Raw genomic sequence first — 21,132 nt, 5'->3', positions numbered from 1 at the left:
ATGCTGAACTTAATGCCTCATATGCAGAAGCTTATTAATCATGTAGAAAAGATTTCTTTTGCTGATGCCTTCACTACTTTACTCATCTCTTAACCAGGTCACTGAGGGAACTCTAGTTCTAAGTATTTTCTTTTGTCTTATATGCATAATAATCTCGTGTTGATGTTTATATTGCTGCTGTGGCATAATGATGCAAGTCACCTCCCAGTATTCGGATGTACGGTCATCGTGGAAGAATGGCGTGAAATCCACCTGATCCCCCTGTCAGTAAGTTACATGAATAAAATTCTCCGTAAACTGTATGAAGTCTCCTGCTTCATTTTTTTTTTTTTTTTTGGTCTCAAAGTGCCTTCTCAGTTTGAAGGATGCTTTCCTGTCCCTCCTTTCCAACACATGTGTAAAATGTCTATTTTGTTTTCTATTCTACACAAACTTCTTTTAGTTAAATATCAGCTAAAGAAGAGGGTTCTAGCAAGGTGATCCATTTTTTAAAGGTTTATTTATTTATTTATTTATTTATTTATTTATTGCATGCATGATTGGGGGGAAGAGCAGAAGGAGAGCAGACTCCCAGCTGAGTGCGGAGCCCACTCAAGGCTAAATCTCATGACCCTGCAATCATGACCTGAGCTGAAACCAAGAGTTGGACACTTAACTGACTGAGCCACCCAGGCACCCCAACAAGGTGATCCGTTTTTAACCATATGATTAAAAATAATGGGCTATGAAATCTGATTTGGATGCAGTAAGAGCATTACTGTTTTGTACCAGTGTTCCAAATTGTGTAGTTCCTATATATTGTAATTTATGGGATATCAGGAAAGCCCTTTTCCTTTAATATATGTCTGATACCATTTGAAGTGCATTGTACTTAGTGTCCCTAATTCTTATAAAAACCTTTCAATGTAGATATCATCAACTTCAAGTTCCATCTGAAGAAACTGAGGCCCAGAGGTATTAGGGTTGTCTCAGGGATGCCAGCAGTGTGTAGCTTTTGATGATTGTTTGGTGGTGACATTCACCAACAGGGTTTGCCCAGATCCTAGCTCCATCCCTCAGGGGAAACAGCTCACTTGTTAGAAAGAGAAAAATCCTTCAGGGGTGCTTACTGGGGAGAGACTGATAGTAAAAGAATCTTCCAGCACCAAGCAGAAGACGTAATGAGGATTACTGTCTCAAGGAAGATCTGGTCCTGAGCACTGCCTTTTTACTGGTTCTTTGTGAGGTGTTTCTTAGAGCCGAGTATCTATATCAAGGTATGATACCTTCTCCTACTTTCTTTCTGGTGCACATCTCAAGAAAGAAAGTGCTGGATAAAACAGATACATATAAATGGAGAGGGGAGGTGTTCAAGGTTTAAAACACCTTATATTTATGGTAGATGACCTCTCCCTCTTAGGAGTGGACGGACCTAAAACTTGGGAGTATGAGAATGAGAAAAAAGGACCCAATTATGGGTAGTTTCCAGAGACTCATAGATTGGATCTGATTAAATAAATAAACATAATTATTTTGCTCTGTTCTCTGTAAATATATTTCATTCAAGGGCTTCAAAATATCTTCAGAAATAATTACTTAGAACCACCAAATTCTATGAATGAGAGATCATTCTATCCAAGGTGGGTTATTACTGAAGCACCAGGAAGACCTCATTGTAACTGTTTCACCCCCAGGACCATAGTGACTCCAATCCCATTTATTCTATTCACTAAGGGCAGAAAAGGAATTGCACATGTGGAAGATTATATATCCTCACTTCACAAAAATCTCTTTTCATCCCATACTTCTCACTATCCTTTCTGCTTTCAATTTAATTATTCCAAAGACTGTCATGTAGAAAGAAGAGCAAATGGTGTTAGTACCGGAAATGAAAGAAAAAGATAATTCAGTCACCACCCACTTGGACCCAGTTAGGCCAAGGATGCAAGGTCTTCTTAAAAGGAAGAGAGACGGGAACAAAGCCTTACTGGGTGATTAGAATGTGCCAGGATCTTTACATGAGCATGGACCCATCTCTACCACCACCTTGAGAAAGAAGTAGCATTGAAATATCAAAGACAGTTGATCTTTTCTAAGCATGTGTGACAAATCTTGGTACCATTGGGGATAGGGTCTTTAATATAAGTTTTTATTTAATTAAAACATTTTTAAACCGCTGTGCTGTTACAATTGCTTCTGGAACAGACACAGACATACCACTCCTTCAAACCAAACACAGACTATAAGGTGACTGAATTCTGAGGCATTGCCTCCACTGTTTACCCTGCACCCAGAAATGAACAGCACAGAGGTGGCACTGATTCGGTGCTTCCAGTCATGCCATTAAAATGTGTGTGGAGGGGCATGAGGAGCTCAGGTTTTCACATGGCTGGATAAATTCCTTCTCTGCTCTATACACACATTGTACACGTGTTGACATTTTATCTAATCACATCTCTTACCTCTACTTAGGGTAACAGAGCAACCAAAAATACAAACTTGGAGTTTGAAAGTAATCTCCAAAAGAAGACAGACTAGTCCTCAGATTCAACATTTTTAACTATTTTCTTATATTTTAAACAAAGAATTCCCCGTGCTCGCTTTGGCAGCACATATACTAAACAAAGAATTCCACCACTGAGAATCAATCTACGAAAATTGTCTAAAATATAAAATGGATTTTATACATCAAGATGTTAATTATATTATTTATAAAGGAAAAAAGCTAAAGCTAAATATCCCCCAAATAAGGAGATGGCTCTGCAATCTGCTACATACCTACTGAGTGAAATATTAAACCATTATTTAAAATGATCTATGTAATGAATTTTAATATTATCAGAAATCTCTACATTATAATATTAGAACAAAAGTAAAGCAATAAAGTTGTATACAAAATGATCAAAACTAAATAAAACCTTCACAAACCTATTCAGAGTGAAAAACAAAGCAGAAAAAAAATCAAAATATTTGGAGAAGCTTTTCTGTATGTGCTGGGAAGTTGAGGGTTTTTACCTCTTTCTGTATTTCTTGATTTTTAAGTAGTGGTTGTTATTTTTTTATAATTTAAAAATTATATAATAAATACTAAAAAATCAAAATATGTTCCAAAATTATTGACGGGCCTTCCTTCCCTTAAACTGAGCTCTCCTTTAGGATATATTTCAGCCGTCATTGTATCCCCAAGACCCCAATATAGTGCTTTGAAATAGTGGCTACTAAATATGGGTTTGCATGCTGAATTAATGGTTGGAGGAAGATCACTCTTAAAAAAACAGGCAGAGTCTCTGAACCACAAGCCATGAACAGCTGAGTTTTAGAGTAAAAGGGAGAGAAATAGCTAGTAGTCTTTTAAAACTAAAACCACTTTAAAGCCTTAGGGTTCCCTATTCTAACTTATCAGATTCTTACCTGTGGTAAGTAAATAGTGTGACACAAATGAAAGAAAGCTATTTGCTTTTAAGCTTAGTAAATACATTTTTACATAAGAAAGCCAAGAGATTTTGTTATCAGCTTTCAGGTACTGTATTTACCTAAGAGTCTAGTTTCTTATTTAGGTCTTACTATTATAATCAGCCAATAACCACTGGCATTGAATTATTAGCTATGTGTTTAAGGCCTGCTACATCCCATTAGGTTCTTTGTACAGGCATATCTCCTTTTGCAGATATGTTTATTTACATTTATTGCACTTCACAAATTGAAAGTTTGTGCCAACCTTGCATCCAGCAAACCTATTGGTGCCATTTTTCCAACAGCAGTTGCTCACTTCCTGTCTCTATGTTACATTTTGATAATTCTTGCAGTATTTCAAACTTTCTCATTATTATTTTATTTGTTATGGTGATCTGTGATCAGTGATTATGACTGGCAGAAAACTCAAATGATGGTTAGCATTTTTTAGCAATAAAGTATTTTTTAATGAAGGTCTGTACGTTTTTTTTTTTAGACATACTGCTATTGCACACTTAATAGACTACAGTACAGTGTAAACATCATTTTTATATTCACTGAAAAACCAACAAATTTATTTGACTCACTTTATTGCAATATTCACTGCATTGCAGTATTCTGGAACTGAACCCATAATATTTCCAAGGTATGCCTACAATATGAAGTGGGCTTTCCTCTCATCATGCAAAATCTAAATCAAAAGGCAATAGGTAATCAGCAGAGATTTATTGGGTCCAATCAACTGATTCACCATTTGCATAATCTAATGTACTTAACAATCAGACAAGGGCTTACTAAGTACAAAGGACTAGGAGAGCACTTCATCATCCAGATAGAGCGAAGATAGATACTGTCCATGTTTATATCTGATCCTTCAATTCTGTGTTCCGTTGCTGACCCACACTCTCCCCAGCCCTCTATCTGGTATAAGAACTAAAATTAAGATCCAATATTATGCGTTCCTTAACATCTGGGGAAAAACAAGAGGGCCTGGATTGGCCTAAACATGAGTTTCCCTTTCTACCCTATTTCCATAGGTCAGGGCCCCTAGTTAAACACCAATCTTAATTACAGGACCAGGCCCAGTTCCTGCTTATCTCCTGAATAGCAGGCTTCAGTTCCTTGCCAACTTATAGAATTACTCAAGCCAATGAAATGCTTCCATGGGAACCGGGGGGTCACCTCATCTCCTTGATACTACCAAGCCTGGTTCACTCTGTTCCTAAGTGCAACCCTTGGGTGTTTGGGTGTAGCATGCATGGCTTGGGCATCCTCCAACCCTGGGCTGTGAGTATATGAGACATGAACTCTTGTTGATCTCATCTGTCCAGTGTAGGGGGTTGTGTGTTCAGCCATCCCCATAACTAGGGCAGGCATCACTCCCTCACCAGTGGAGTACATAGTAGGCATTAAGCACCCCAGCACAGAGATACCTCCAGTCACAGTTACATGTCCTTGGCCTTGAGAAGTATTCTGTTTATATCTGCTTTGATTCATTATGTTTTTATTTCACAGTTAAACTCCCTCAGGGAAATCTTATTCATTCCTCTTATTTATAATCAGGAATAGAGAGAGGTTTCTTATGTTTACTCATGGTCTGCCTACACATGAAAATCCAGAGTGATTAAAAAATCTTCACCATCTCTCTTAAACTCAATTCCATCCACTGCAATGACTTTCGGGCTGAACAGGACCTGGAGTCCAATGTTCTGCATTCACTCTTCTTTCCCTTCTGATCTCTGACCTCATCTTCTTGCTTGCTCTAATCTAGCCACACTGAATTATTTCATATTCCTTGAATATGTCAGATATATGCCTGCCTCAGCATTTGCTTTGACTGTCATTTCTTCCTGAAATATGCTTCCCTCAGATATCTACCTGAATGATCAATTAGTTCAAGTATTTGGTCTAAGATCTCCTTCTCAGTGAAAGGTAACCTGACCGTAATTTCCATTTTTCTCTTCTTTAGCACAAACTATCCCCTCACTGTTCTATTTTTTTCCATTGAAATTATCAAACACTAGCACTCTACAGTATGCATTTGTTTACTTATTTATTCATTTTTACAGTCTGTCTTTTGCCCACTTGAACCTTAAGTTCCACAAGGGCATGCCCTAGCACTTATAACTGTGTATGTTTCAGAGTAAGAGCCCAGTAAATATTTGTGAATATTTGTCAAATGAGTACATTTAAATCAAGGATTTTTAAAAAGGTTTTGTAGTAAGAATTCTTTCATTTATTAACATAGAATTTGATATATATCTTTAACTTTAGAAAAGTTTTCAGTAGCCCATTTGAGCCTCATTACACACTATTAGCCAGAAATCCATCATATTTCTCTTTTATACCCATTCTCAAAAATCATGCAATAACTCTTACAGTTTTACATAGTTGAAAGAATGGCACGCCTTTCCAAGATATTAGGCATAGAATAAGGATCAGATTCTGACTGGTCTGTTATTGCAATTTTATTGTTACTGAACTGAAACTGGTCCATACTGTAGAAGTACTTTTACAGGCCCTGGACCCTCCCTAGGCTATGAAGGTGCTCCCAGATAGGGCACTAAGGTTCTTTTTTTTTTTTTTAATGTTTTATTTATTTATTCATGAGAGTCAGAGAGAGAGAGAGGCAGAGGCAGAGGGAGAAGCAGGCTCCCCGCCTAGCAGGGAGCCCAATGCGGGACTCCATCCCAGGATCCTAGGATCATGACCTGAGCCGAAGGCAGATGCTTAACCATCTGAGCCACCCAGGCGCCCGGCACTAGGGTTCTTAATTCATGTTGACTTAGCTGCTGTTCATACTGGCTCATTTATTTCAGAGTGGCTTATATTGCTTCAAACCTGTTCTTCTCAATCGAACTTATATCTTTGTCTAAAGCCCAGTTCTCCAGCTTAACTTCCTTTTTACTTAATTTTTTTTTATTTTTTATTATTATGTTCAATTAGCCAGCCTATAGTACATCATTAGTTTTTGATGTAGTGTTCAATGATTCATTAGTTGCGGCTTAAATTCCCTTTCCACGTGTTATTTAATTCAGAGGTCTGAAAGGTTCCCTGAGTTGCGTCGCACAATTGTAGAGGCTGGCTAGTCCACAGTCTGAGGGTACACTGGCTGGCTGGAGAGCCAGAGGAGCTGATGTTAGCTCAAGTCTGAAAGTCTGAAAGCAGTCTACTGGCAAAATGCCCTCTCTCTCAGCCCTCTGTCACTCTTTTTTTTCTATGAAGGCCTTTAACAAATTGGATGAGGCCCACACATATTATGGTGGGTAATCTGCTTTACTAAAGTCTATTGATTTAAGTGCAAATCTCATCTAAAAAAATGCCTTCACAGAAATAGAATATTGTTTGACCAACTATCTGGGTTCTATGGCTTAGCCAAGTTGACACATACAATTAATCATCACATGGCATGTAGATTGGGATTTGACTCTTTCTTCCTAGGAAACCCAGGGCTCTTTATTTAAACTTATTTAAATAAATTTATTTAAATTGTCACTTTCTCCACAGAGATCTACTGCATTCCAAATAGGCATTGCGACTTTCTGACCATCAAAAAAAGAGAGAGAGAAAAAAAAGACCTTGTTATATAAGAATCCACTAATCCTAGAAAATATGTGCCCTGCATTTGCATACCAAAGAAGGCCCTCAAGTGATCCTTTGTAGGACAAAGAGGATCGGTTTCTCTGAATTAGAAATCCTAAACCCATTTTACAAAATAAGGGATACCCACATGCCTGAAGATATGACAGGTTAATAAAAATAAACTATAAACACCTAGAATTGAAATCAAGATGCTGATTGCAATTCTTGAGTCAATGTTTTTGGGTAGGTTCTTAGACCCAAATGTTCATCTTTTCACCAGGTGGGATCATGTAAGCCAGGACAAACAAAAACCCTGAGGCTAATGGTGGTGTTCTTACATTCAGAGAAACTAGATGGAAGAACATTGTTTGACAAGAGTAACATTCAGCCAATTTATCTATGTATAGCTAAGTCATTTTACAAATTCTGTTCCTGTGTCACATGCTTCTGGGGTCATAAGACGTGCTCAGTAAGGTTGATAGGATTAAAATATAGGACAAGCTTGGCAATCCTTTCTGATTTCTCTCTCAACCAAGCAAAGTTGTTACCCCATGCTCTTATTAATGTGTGATCATTTATACACTACATATATGAATGAAAACCATCTAATTATTCATATATTCAATTAATTTTGGATTAAGTAGATGGAGATCTGCTTAACAGGTCAAGAACGAAGCCATATCTGAGAGTGGCTTAAGAAGAGAGAAGGTAAGTGTAACTAAATGTCAAGGAACTGAGAGAAAAGTATTTGAAGAAAGTAAAATTTAGAATATAACATATATGTTGGTGGTTAATTTTTTGTGTCAACTTGGCTGCCATAATGCCCACATATTTGGTCAAATATAATTCTGGATGTTTCTATGAAGGTGTTTTTTATGAGGTTTACATTTAAATCAGCAGACTTTTTAAAAAACCACTTTATTGAGGTATGATCGACATGTGAAAAGCTGTATATATTTAATGTATACAAGTTGATGAATTTGGATATAAGTATACACCTGTGAAGTCATCACCACTATCAAGGCCATAGACATATCTAACTCCTCCTAAAATTTCCTCCCATCCCCTTTATTATTATTACTGTTTTTTTGTTTTGTTTTGTTTTGTTTTTTTCCCAAGGAGTTTATTTGGACAGGGAGGCTGTACATCTAAAAGAAGATGTTGGGACTCATGGTGGTGAAGCGTGGCTCGTGCTGACAATGCAGGATTCAGTGGGGCAATGGGAACTTGATCTTGGAGTCGTGGAATCTTTTGACTGCTGGTCTGCGGCACTTGCTGGCTGCAATCTCCTCCACCTTCATGATCTGGATGCAGTGTGCCTGGGTGTGGCGCAGGACGCCCAAGTTTCGGTAGCACCGGCTGACAGTGCCTGCAGTGGTCAGGTCCAGGTGCTGCGGGTCCATGTGTGGGTGCCCCTGGGGGAGTCATAGCGCAGCCAGGGGAAGTTCTTCACCCACAAGGGGGACTTCTTGAATACCTGGCCACAGTAGACAATGTCCCCTGAAGACTTCATCTTCTTCAGCTGAGACACAAAGTTCCGGAAGCAGGACTTGTTGACAATAATATGAGATGCAAAGATTGGCATGCAATAGAGGGGCGGAGTGCAGCATTTGGGGGTAAGTAGGCAGCACCCCACCACTTTGTACTCTTGCAGTGTGCTCCAGGCCTTCAGGGATCACTCTTCACTCTCACCGCCACCCAAGAAAGCCCCCTTTTTTTATTATTATCATCATTATTGTTATTATTATTATTATTTCATGTGGTAAGAACACTTAACATTAAGATCTATCCTCTTAGTAAATTTTAAGTATACAATACAGTACTGTTAGCTGTGGGCACTGTTCTGTATAGTAGATTTCTAGAATTGATTTACCTTGCATAATTGAACTTTGTACCCTTTGACCATCAACTCCCTCTTTCCCCTCCCCACCCCATCCCAGTACCAACATTCTACTCTCTGCTTCTATAAGTTTGACTATTTTAGATTCTACATGTAAATGAGATTATACTGTATTTGTCTTTCTGTGTCTAACTTCTCCAGGTCCATCCATGTTGTCATAAATAGCAGGATTCCCTTCTTTTTTAAGGCTGAATCATATGAATATACAAAATTTTCTTTTCCATTCATCCATCAGTGGACATTCAGGTTGTTTCCATACATTGGCTATTGTGAATAAGGTTTCAATGAACATGGGAGTGCAGATGTCTCAAGATTCTAATTTCTATTCCTTTGGATAAATACCTAGAAGCAGGATTGCTGGGATTGCTGGAGAGTTCTATTTTTAATTTTCTGAGGAACCTCCATACTGTTTTCCTTAGTGGAGGCACCAATTTACATTCCCACCACTGTTGTATGAAGGCTCCCTTTTCTCCACATATTCACTAGTACTTATTATCTCTTATCTTTTTGATGATAGTCATTCTAACAAATATGAGGTGATATCTTGTCCTTTTGATTTGCATTTCCCTGATAATTAGTGATGCTGAGCACCTTTTCATGTACTTGTTGGCCATTTGTATTCTTTGGAAAATGTCTATTCAGGTCCTTTGCCCATTTAAATTATATTGTGTGGGTTTTGCTACTGAGTTGTATGAGTTCCTTTTATGTTTTGGCTATTAACCACTTATGTGATTTGTAATTATTTTCTCCCATTCTGTAGGTTGCCTTTTTTTTTTTTTTTTAAGAGAGGTAGAGAGAGAGACAGAGAATGGAGGGGCAGAGGAAGAAAATCTTAAGCAAACTCCACACCTAGTGTGGAACCTGAATGGGGCTTAATCTCACAACCCTGAGATCATGACCTGAGCCGAAATCAAGAGTCCAATGCTTATTCAACTGAGCCACCCAGGTGCCTCCTGTAGGTTGCCTTTTTATTTTTGTTGAGGGGGTCATCAAAATGATGCTGATGAATTTTGTAAGTTTTGGGCTTATGAGAGAATGGCTAAGGAAGAATTCTTGAGATGTTTCGGTGCAAAAAGTTGATTTTTATTATAGCACGGGGACAGGACCTGTGGGCAGAGATTACTGGATTGTAATGAGTGACTGATTATATACTTTTTAATTAGTGGGGGTTAGGGATAGCAAGTCTCTAAGGAATTTGGAAGCAAGTCTTTTAGGACTTTGAGGGGCTAGCTGCTGTAAAGATAAGGTTACTTTTAATCTTTAATAAAACATAACATTAAGGCACTAAGGCAGCCATGAGTTCCTTGAGGAAAGTCACGTTCTGCATGTTTCGGGTATCTATCAGTGGGCTGCAAGCTGTAAGAAGATTAATTTAAGCTACATTTCTCTTGCCTTTTTTTCCCTCATCATTGTGACCACTGATTGACCTGTGAGCTGAACCCAGGCACTTGGAGGCTCCTCACCCCCTCCCTTATCCTTGGAATATGGGTTACACTTGCCTTTCCTGATCCCATAGACGGCTCCAAGGACATAGCCTTGAGATAGTGATATGTGTGGAGAACACTTGCATGGTACGCATGACTGAACCCAGTTAAGGTCTCTTCATAAATTTTTAAGGTTTGGTGGGCAGGTGCATTCTTTTCTCTTGCTGTCACCCAAGACAGACCTCCTATGCTTCTTTTTTTTTCTATTGCCAATTGTATTTCTTTTTTTTTTTATTATGTTATGTTAATCACCATACATTACATCATTAGTTTTTGATGTAGTGTTCCATGATTCATTGCGTATAACACCCAGTGCTCCATTTAGTACGTGCCCTCTTTAATACCCATCACCAGGCTAACCCATCCTTCCACCCCCCTCCCCTCTAGAACACTCAGTTTGTTTTTCAGAGTCCATAGTCTCTCATGGTTCGTCTCCCCCCGATTGCTCCCCCTTCATTTTTCCCTTCCTACTATCTTCTCTCTCTTTTTTTTAACATATAATGTATTCTTTGTTTCAGAGGTATAGGTCTGTGATTCCTCAGTCTTACACAATTCACAGCGCTTACCATAGCACATACCCTCCCCAATGTCTATCACCCAGCCACCCCATCCCTCCCACCCCCATCCCACTCCAGCAACCCTCAGTTTGTTTGCTGAGATTAAGAATTCCTCATATCAGTGAGATCATATGATACGTGTCTTTCTCTGATTGACTTATTTCGCTTAGCATAATACCCTCTAGTCCCATCCACGTAGTTGCAAATGGCAAGATTTCATTTTTTTGATGGCTGCATGATATTCCATTGTATATATATATATACCACATCTTCTTTATCCATTCATCTGTTGATGGACATCTTGGCTCTTTCCATAGTTTGGCTATTGTGGACATTGCTTCTTAAAACTGCCACCAACCAAAGCAGAGTGGCTGCCTCTTTCTCTCTCCCTGCCCTCTCTATTAGGGACCCAGTTTCAGATTCTACCAGAAGCTCCCAAAGAGATTACAAACCAACAGCTGCTGAGCTTGCCAGGAGACCAAAGAAATGGGAATAAGGCATCCTCAGGGGAAATCCTAAGGTGGCCATTGACCTCTATGTGGGGAGGGGTGACTGGCACATTAGATGCTTGTGGATCACCATGTAAGTACAGGGGCACTTCCCCAAACATGAGCCAGTCTCATGCATTTGTTGGAGGAACTACACATACATAGCACACTGCAGCAGGAGAGGGAAGCACATGGTATGTGCAGTGGGTTGGCCTCGTCTTTGGGCAGTTCAGCTGGCCACCAATGCCCAACTGGAGGCTGAAGCTCAGGTCAGGAAGTTAGAAGACGAGCTAAAGTTAGAGAAGGATGTGTGGATGTCCACTAGTCAGCCAGTTTGGAGGCTGACAGATAAGGTGGGAGAGCAGGATAATGAATTAGAGCCTTTAATGTGCTGTTTTGTAAAACTAGGAGGAGTCAAATGCCTGGATTTAAGTTCCAGGCACTTGTGACACACTGGATTAAGATGCTAAGAGGTGGAACCTCTGAGTAAGTGATGAAAATGAAGAGGAGGGTATTGTAATTGATGAGGAAATAGCTGAAATGCCCCAGGACTTCTGACCCCTCATACAAAGGAAAACTTTAAAATAGTAATTACCCTAAAACTCATCGGAGAAAACTTGCATTCTTTCTCTGTCTTTTAAAGTTGTAAATCTTTCCTTGTCTTTGAAATGTAAACACCCCAGAATATAACAAAAACACTGCCCACAGAGATTGAAGAAAAAGAAGGCGGGAGAGAGACCTCTTAAAATACAGACTGCTATAGAAGTGCACTTGTCAGGGCACCTGGGTGGCTCAGTCGTTAAGCGTCTGCCTTCCGCTTGGGTCATGATCCCAGGGTCCTGGGATCGAGCCCCGCATTGGGCTCCCAGCTCTGCGGGAAGCCTGCTTCTCCCTCTCCCACTCCCCCTGCTTGTGTTCCCTCTCTCGCTGTCTCTCTCTGTCAAATAAATAAATAAAATCTTTTAAAAAAATAAAAAAAAAAAAGAAGTGCCCTTGTCAATTCATTGTAATGCACTCTGCTACAACAGCTAACTAAATACCAATTGCATATAAGTGGTCCAAAAGAGACTTGCATGGTTAGAAGCTGTGTTTTTAATCCTTTTGTTTTTTAGTGAGTGCTGGGAGAGGTCATTGAGAAGACATAACCACAAATTGACCCTTGAGCGGGACCTGTTCCATTTCATTTGTCCTGCTATAATGTCAGTCATAATTTTAAAATATATGTATGTATGTCGCAGAAATAATCAAGTTCCTTTGTCAATTGCATTATAACAAACTCTCACCACATCTTCAATCATGGCCATTTTTAAGTCTTTGGTCACTTGCAGACAATTATAGTTTCACTTTGATCCTTTAGCAAAAAAAATGTGTTTCTCCAAAAGTGCTTAATCTTCAAAGATATTCATGGAAACGACTTTGACAAGTACAGGTAGATGATAACTAATCAATTTGCCTTCATGTGTGATAAATCTTTCAAGTGCTTCCTCAAGGCTACTTGCAGAGCCCCACAATATGTCATGGGTTGGCAGCTAGGGACCCATCCTTGTTCTTCTTTCCCACATCAGTAAAATGGGCCCATTACATTGATAGTATAAAGTTAACAAGTGAAGACTTGCCTCTGTTGCAGGACAAACTGAAGGCTTTGGTGGAACATCTGTGAGGGAGAAGCTGGGCAATAAACCCATGAAAAATTCAAGGCCCAGGCACCACTGTAAAGATTTGGGAGTCATCTGGACAGGTAAGATGGGTGTTGTCCCAAAAGTTGTGATTGATCAGGTGCAAGCTCATCTAACCTGTAAGAATGTGAAAGAGGTGCAGACCTCTGTAGGGATTTGGGGGTTTGGGAAGACTTTTAATCCCTACCTGGCACAGTGCCCCCATCCTTTGTACTGCCTGATAAAGAAAGGTCATGTGTGGGACTGGGGATCAGAGCAACAAACTGCCTTTGAGAAGGCAAAAATACTAGTAAAGCAGATTAAAGTTCTGGGCATCTCCTAAGCATGGGCCACTATTTGAGTGAGTTGTGTCTATGAATTTAGAAGGTATGGGCCAGACACTGTGGTAGACACAATAAGGGAAGAATGCCCCTAGAATTGGGGTCCAAGCTCTAAAAGTGGGCAGAAACCCAATATATACGCTGGCAGTATATATGGAACTTCTCCAGCTAAAGCCTTTCACACAGCAGTCAGTGGGCTGAGCTCAGAACTGTCTGGCTGGAGATTGATCACTCATGAGCCCTTAATCCTTTGCACTGACAGTTGGGCTATTTTAAAGGGATTAACCCTATCTATGGCTTGGACAATAGAAAATGGGAGTGGATGATCACAAATAAGCCCTTGTGGGGTAAGATATGTGGAAAGACATTGGGGTCCATCTGCAAGAGCCTAAGGCAGCCAGACCTCAATGTTTCTCATGTCCCAGCTCATAAGACACTGACAGCCTCTGGTAATCAGGAAGCAGATGCCTTAGCTTAGGTATGAGACTTGGGTATTGACCCATCAGTAGGTACAGTAGATTAGGTACATAAAAGAAGTGGCTACTATGATGCCTAAATAAGATGGCATATTGCCAAGGATGCCAGTTGACCCTAAAGAATAGGGGCTTGGTAAATGCCATAACAGCATGTCTTGTGTGTTTTATTTATTTATTTATTTATTTTTAAAGATTTTATTTATTTATTTGACAGAGACAGAGACAGCGAGAGCAGGAACACAGCAGGGGGAGTGGGAGAAGCAGGCTTCCCGCTGAGCAGGGAGCCTGATGTGGGACTCGATCCCAGGACTCTGGGATCACGACCCGAGCCGAAGGCAGCAGCTTAACGACTGAGCCACCCAGGCGCCCCATGTCTTGTGTGTTTTAAACAGTGCCCAAAGCTACTACCAAAAGAATCCTGAGTTCCCAACCAGTGAGGGATTGGCAAATTGATTATATTGGCACCCTCCCTCTGAATAAGGGTTCTAAATATGCTTAGGTTTGTGTGGACACTACATCTGGCCTAACTTAAACTTTCCCTATTAGTGTGCAAACCAGACTGCCACCATTAGGTGCTTAAAAAAATGAAATAAAATCTATGGATACCCTCATTGACAAGACAGTCTTTAGGGAACACATTTCAAAAGCCATGGCATGCAAGACTGAGCAAAAGAACATGACATTGAATGGTGGTTTCATCTCCCCTATTAACCCACAAGCAAAAGGGTTGGTAGAAAAGAAAAATGGAAAATTAAAGCAGCAGATTAAATTATTAACACATAAAACCACCTTGGCCAGGTAGACTGAAGTATTGTCCCAAGCTTTAATACACTTGAATGATCAACTTGTAGGTCCTGTTCCCTCATATGCCAGACAGGGGACCCCTGCCAAGGCACCCAATACTGTGAAAGTGTGGCAGTTGTGGGAAACAGCCATTCCCCTTATTCTCACTATGGATCGACATATTATGCCACTGAAAGCACATTGGAATTTACAATGGGACGTCTTGCTAAGATGGGTGAGTTACTTCACACCTCGGGGTGAAGGGGAACTACTCAATCTCCACTAGTATCCCATTGTCCTACTTCAAGCTGGACCTGTTAAAATGTGTTATACCTGAAATGGAGCACACTCTATTGAAAGAGGGGGCAAAGATGGGGGTCTTGGTCTGGCATATCCCATTCCCAGCTTATCTATGCCTGATAATGGTGCCTCCCCCAGCTAACGTGTACAGTATGTAAAACCAGGTCAGGCTCCTAAAACCACCAACCTCCCTCTTTTCAAGGCCAGGTGGACACTGTTTTCCACCTACAGTCATTTGGCAGCCATCTTTGTCTCCTCGATTGGCCTGGAGGACGGGATAGCACACATAGAAGCCTTTACTAAATTCACTGAGCAAGCCTTAGCTAATAGCAACAAAACCTGTCCTTAAAGAGCTCCAAAATGTATCTCATGAGAAAAGCTGTCTTCCAAAATTAAGAGCCAAAGGCATTATTATTCCCTCTCAAGGAGTCACCTGAAGTGTGTTCATACCTGATGAATATGTGAATGAATCCTTTTTATTAAGTCACATGAGAACACACGTAAACACCCTGAATGATCTGACCCTCAGTTTAGGGGACTTGATCAATATGCATATTAGGGTTCAGATCATGGAGCTCTGAATAGAAAAAGTTGTCACTGATTTTGGGAATCGTGGTCTAATCTGTTTTCTTTTGCATGTGCCTGATCTGTGGCTGTAGCGCTGCCTTCAGTGCAGCCAGGTAGCCATCAAAAGAGCCACTTCCGTGCTAGTGAAACCCGTGCTGACCACTCAGGACCCATGGCAGAAGAGGGAAGTATGTGAGATTGTAAGAGCTGGCTGCAAGGGGTGGAATGTTGGGGGGCAACATTGAAAAGATGACTTTTAAGATTTGTAGGGGGCAGGTGCAAGGATCCATTTGTCTTGCTGTTGCCCCAGACAAGCCTTGTATGCAAGTTCCCTTTGCTTCTTAAAATGGCCACCACCTACGAACATGGACTGGCCTGCCTCTTTCTTTGGTCTCTCCCTGCCCTCCATGTTCAGGGGCCAGTTTCTGATTAGACCCAGGAAGCTACCAAGGAGCTTACAAACCAACAATGTTGTTGATTGCTTATTTTGCTATGCAGAAGTTTTTTTAGTTTGCTGTAGTCCAACTTATTTATTTTTGCTTTTGTTGATGGTGCTTTTAGTGTCACATCCAAAATGTCATCACCAAGACCAATGTTAATGAGTTTCTCCCTATGTTTTCTTCTAGGAGTTTTATGGTTTCAGGTCTCATACGTGTCTTTAATACTTTTTGAGTTAGTTTTTTGTGTTTGGTGTAAGATAAGGGTCCATCTTCATTCTTCTGCATGTAATTATCCAGTTTTCCCAACAGTCTTAATTGAAGAAGCTAAGCTTTCCCCATTGAGTATTCTTGGTTCCTTTCCCAAATAGTAGTTGACCACTTATGTGAGGATTTATAAATGGATTACACTGGAGTTACTGATTATAAGTGGTTACATGTATAGAAACATCTAAAAAGGGCGCCTGGGTGGCTCAGTCGGTTAAGCGTCTGACTCTTGATTTCAGTTCAAGTTGTGATCTCAGGGTCATGAGATCAAGGCCCATATCGGGCTCCACACTCAGCACAGTGTCTGCTTGAGATTCTCTCTCTCCCTCTCTCTCTGCTCCTCCTCCCTCTCTCTAAATAAATAAATAAATAAATAAATAAATAAAATCTTTTTAAAAAAGTGTAAAAAATATTGACAGCTAGTAAAGAAGTACACACCTATGAAAAGTATTTTCTCCAAGAAAAAAAGAGCAAAGTAACCTGCTATAGGTGAGGGACTTGAGAAGCATGTTGGATGTTGGGATCCATTAATCTGCAGTGCAGTTCCATCAACATGCCTATTAGGAAACACCAGAACTAGAAGGATATCTTTCCACCCAAGCTGAATATAGATAAAATAACCAACTTGGAGTCAATGAAAATATGTGCAGAATTAAGGCAACTGAACGTTACCTTCAAAATAAATAAAAAAGCATGAATGTTAAAATAATTTTATGAAAGCTATATAAAAAATTTAGGAGGCGTATGTTGCCCTCCAAAATGTATTTCTTTTAAATCTCTGTATAGCAGGAAGAAAAAGGCATGAGAAGGAACCACACTTAAACATGCAGAGAGAGCTGCCTGTAACGAGACAAACGTGTAAGATGGCAACGTGAGCATAAGCACCTATTCTTTCTGCTCCAGACACTCCAAGTCCTCTGGAGATATACAGAACATAGTGTAGCTTGGATTTCCTGCAGGACAGTTGCTGCGCCACTGCTGGTCACACTATTGGCAATTATTTAAGAGCTATAGACAGTTAAAGAGGTCTTCCATTTAGACTATGAGAGCTAGTGTGTCTGAAGTTTTGTGCTCTTTGCTCAAATTGGCTTGGACCATACCATTACAATTTTGAAAATTCATCTACCCAGTCATTTTCCAGAGCACATGCTTATTCCTAGCAGGCTGGGCCAGAATAGGCTCTATGCCACTTCACATAGACATAGACAAAATTATGTATGTATACCTATATATTAGTATAGGTGTGTTAGTGTGTGGCTGTGGGTGTGAAGAGGAAGAATTATAGATAATTAGACAGCTATATCACTAGATAATAGCTAACTAGCCAGATATCATACATATAATAGATAATAAATAGATGATGATAGATGGATAGATAGATGATAGATATAGATAGATTAGATAGATGATAGATAGATGATAGATGATAGATAGATAGATGATAGATAGATAGATGATGATAGATAGATGATAGATATAGAGGTCCATATATAATATACAAATTACCAATATCATGAACTTACTGGGAATTTGTATTTTCTTTATATATTTGTGATTTCTTAGAATTTTCTAAAATGAACACTGTTATTTTTATAAAATAAGTAAGAAATCAAAACTCTTTTTAAAATTTTTCAAAGCTGAAGAATTTTAGAGTGATGAACTGGTCAAGAATGAAGCTATTTCTGGAAATGGCATAAGAAGAGAGACAATAACTGCAACTGAATGTCCAGAAACTGAAAGGTAAGTTAAGGTTTTCTATCAGATGACTTGAACATTGTAATCATGAGGGATGATGGCAGAAACTAGGGTTTGAAAGAGGAAAACCTGTTAACTATGTGCTAAATTTTAAGTAAGTACGGAGAAATAGCTTGGGGACTAAGCAAATGGGGAGAGCTGCCTGACTACAAGGAAAAAGATACCCTTGCAGCAGGTAGAAGAAAAAAGCATGTGAATGTCAGTGGGAAACTTATGGAAACTAACCACTGCTTTCTCCATTCCTAGGAAGTGATAGAATGAGGATTGTCTACAAAAAAACTACAGATGTATGCTATCCTTGGAGTAGTTGAATGCGGTGAAGAGATGTTGAAAATGATACAGGTTTTGTAAACAATGAAACATTCTGGAAGGCACACTAGGCTGCCTGGAAGACAGAGCAGTGGCGAGGTGACAAGTTAGCCTAGGAAGAACAGAGAACTTTTTAGAGAAGACTAGAGAAAAAAAAATTACCAAAGTAGTTTCTATTTGGAAAGATAACCAAGGATGCCAGGACTTGAAAGAAAAAGGTCCAATTCTAGGAAAAAAGATACAGTTGTAGGAGAAAAATAAGGAGAATGCAGAAATGGGAAATGAGAGTTTTCATGTACATACATTGTTTTGAACTATCTTCGTGTATCACAGAAACTTCCAAAAGCAATCTTAAATGTCTAAAGCACACATTTCCTAATGAATCATTGCCAGAGTTGTTTGACATACCTTAGCTGCTGGGTACACACCTTAGAACATGTTTACTGTAGGAAAGGTATTTATCAGGAATAGTGATACCTTGTGAATGAGACTAGAGCAGTAGAATAAATAGAATGAAACATGAACCACAGAATACAAAGAGCTCTATGAGGTTCTACATTGTTATTGCTTGTTCCTAGGAAATAAGCTGAGTGTCAGGGAGTGAGGAAATTTATAGCAGAAAAGCTGATTAGGAGAAGCACTGATCTGCAGATGAAAACTGTCCATGATGTAAACAAGTCATAATGAAATTACTGGCCTAGAGACCTAAGGAAATACATTTTGGTTTACCTGTCAAAACTTTGTAAATGGCCCCTGAATGGTCTTCTTCATGTTCTCGACCTTCTTGATTAATACTTCTTTATTTATTTTAGTAAACAACCTTCATTAAAGTGAGAACTAGTGGGGGTCAATTTTCAGCAGATGTTAGAATCAATCATGAAACTACAATATTTCAAAGTCTTGTACAGGAATAGAAATAGATAAGTGGCAGGTTGAAGACGCAAGCAACAGTTCTAGTGATTGCTAACAACCTGGATACAGGATTGAGGGCTGAGAGAAAGGAGCTGGTGAAGAAATGAGGAGAGAACATTAGAATTTAGAACTAACGAAAGGTAAAAGAGACAGGAAGTCTGGGGATGCTAGCTGAAGCAAAGTTAGCTGATAATGTGTGTGGTGAGAAGATAATTGGAAATTGGTGGAGGAGAGGGAGAAAATACAACCAGGAAAGTGAAAAACTGAGCTGTGAAACTCAAACCTGTTTTGCAGAACACACCCTTTTTAACCCCAATAGAGGTGCTGCTGAATGGATCAGGAATCTGAGCTACTGCGTAACTAGTTTGATGGGAAGAATCCTTAGGAAGCCTTTGAGCCAAACCCATTTATTTTCCTAAGAAAGCTGAGGTCAGTGAGGCCAAGTTACTTTTTAAAAAAAAAAATCCCACTATCAGTTCATGCCAAAAAAGGAAATAAACTCGGTTCTCCTACCTCTCAATCAAGAGCTTTTTTTTTTTTTCCTTCAAACCTCTTCTCCAGTTATAGCATTTTTCATTTGTTAATTTAGGCAGAAATGGACCAGGGCCAGGGCATGAGATTTGTCAGTGTAGAATGAGAGGAGTTGGCATCCCCTAACAGTGTGATAAATAAAGGATTTGAAGGTCTTGTGCTTAGAGGTAAAGCTCGTGTAAAAAAGCGCATTAAACAATTCAGAAACTCATCGTACAAAACAAATTTCTCCGAAGCCATCTGTTCCCAGTAGTTGTGTATGGGAAAGAGGGACAGGCTTGCTGTATTTTACGTAAGAGGGTGCGGCCTGTACCAGATTACAAAGTGAGTCATGACTAATTTATACTTCTCTTTATCATTTCTCGTTAAAGCTTAATATCAGAGGGGCGCCTGGGTGGCTGTTAGTTAAGCGTCTGACTTCAGCTCAGGTCATGATCTCAGGGTCCTGGGATCCGAGCCCTGGCATTCGGTTCCTCGCTCAGCAGGGAGCCTGCTTGTTCCTCTGCCCCTCCCCCTGCTTGTGCTCTCTCTTTCTCTCTCTCAAATAGATAAATATTAAAAAAAAAAAAGCTTCATATCAGAGGGAATTGTGTATTGCTCACCATCTTCTCCAAAGACCCTACGTATATATTAATCATGGTTCTGTTCTCCTTACTGTTGCTCTAGCATTGTTTCAGCCTGCTAATCTTCACTTCTGATAAAACTTCAGATGGCATTTTGAGATCAGGATAGAGATTCAGGAGACATCCAGGTAGATAATTTGAGTTTAGGCTACCCACAAACTTGAGTTTTATTCTGTTCCACCTAATAATCTGTGCCATCACCCCTGGGTTCTGTCTAGCCCATTATTTTAAAAGATTTTATTTATTTATTTATTTATTTATTTATTTATTTATTTATTTATTTAAGAGAGAGAGAGAGCATGAGCGAGGGGAAGGCCAGAGGGAGAGAGAGAATAGCAAGCAGTCTCTGTGCTGAGCGCGGAGCCCGATGAACCTGAGATCATGTCCTGAGCCAAAATCAAGAGTTGGATGCTTAACCAACTGAGCTACCCAGGTGCCCCTAGCTCATTCTTGAAATAAAGATCTTTACTGGTCCATAAAAGACATTTGATGAATTTGAGCAAAAGCTTTTATTCAGTTGCACAGTATCTATTTTGGCAAAATTAGAAAGATAGCAATGCTCATAAAAGCATGAATTTAGCCCCTAATGAGATATTTTAGTAACAATCTGCAATACCAAGTGGAAGCAGAGAGCTTTTCTAGTTTTTTTTTTTTTTTCAATATTCTCTGTGAAAATCTTTAGAGCCGTTTCTACCAAAAAAGGTGGGGCAGAGGTGTATACCTGTTATGATAG

At 39.6% G+C, this 21,132-nt stretch overlaps 1 pseudogene; it reads right to left on the bottom strand.

The window, feature by feature from the left end:
- Positions 1 to 8,162: 8,162 nt before the first annotated feature.
- LOC110588442 lies at positions 8,163 to 12,747 on the bottom strand (annotated as a pseudogene).
- Positions 12,748 to 21,132: the final 8,385 nt, after the last annotated feature.

Source organism: Neomonachus schauinslandi, chromosome 2 (assembly GCF_002201575.2).
Source record: "Neomonachus schauinslandi chromosome 2, ASM220157v2, whole genome shotgun sequence".
Lineage (NCBI taxonomy): Eukaryota > Metazoa > Chordata > Mammalia > Carnivora > Phocidae > Neomonachus > Neomonachus schauinslandi.
This window is presented reverse-complemented; position numbering and strand designations above follow the sequence as displayed.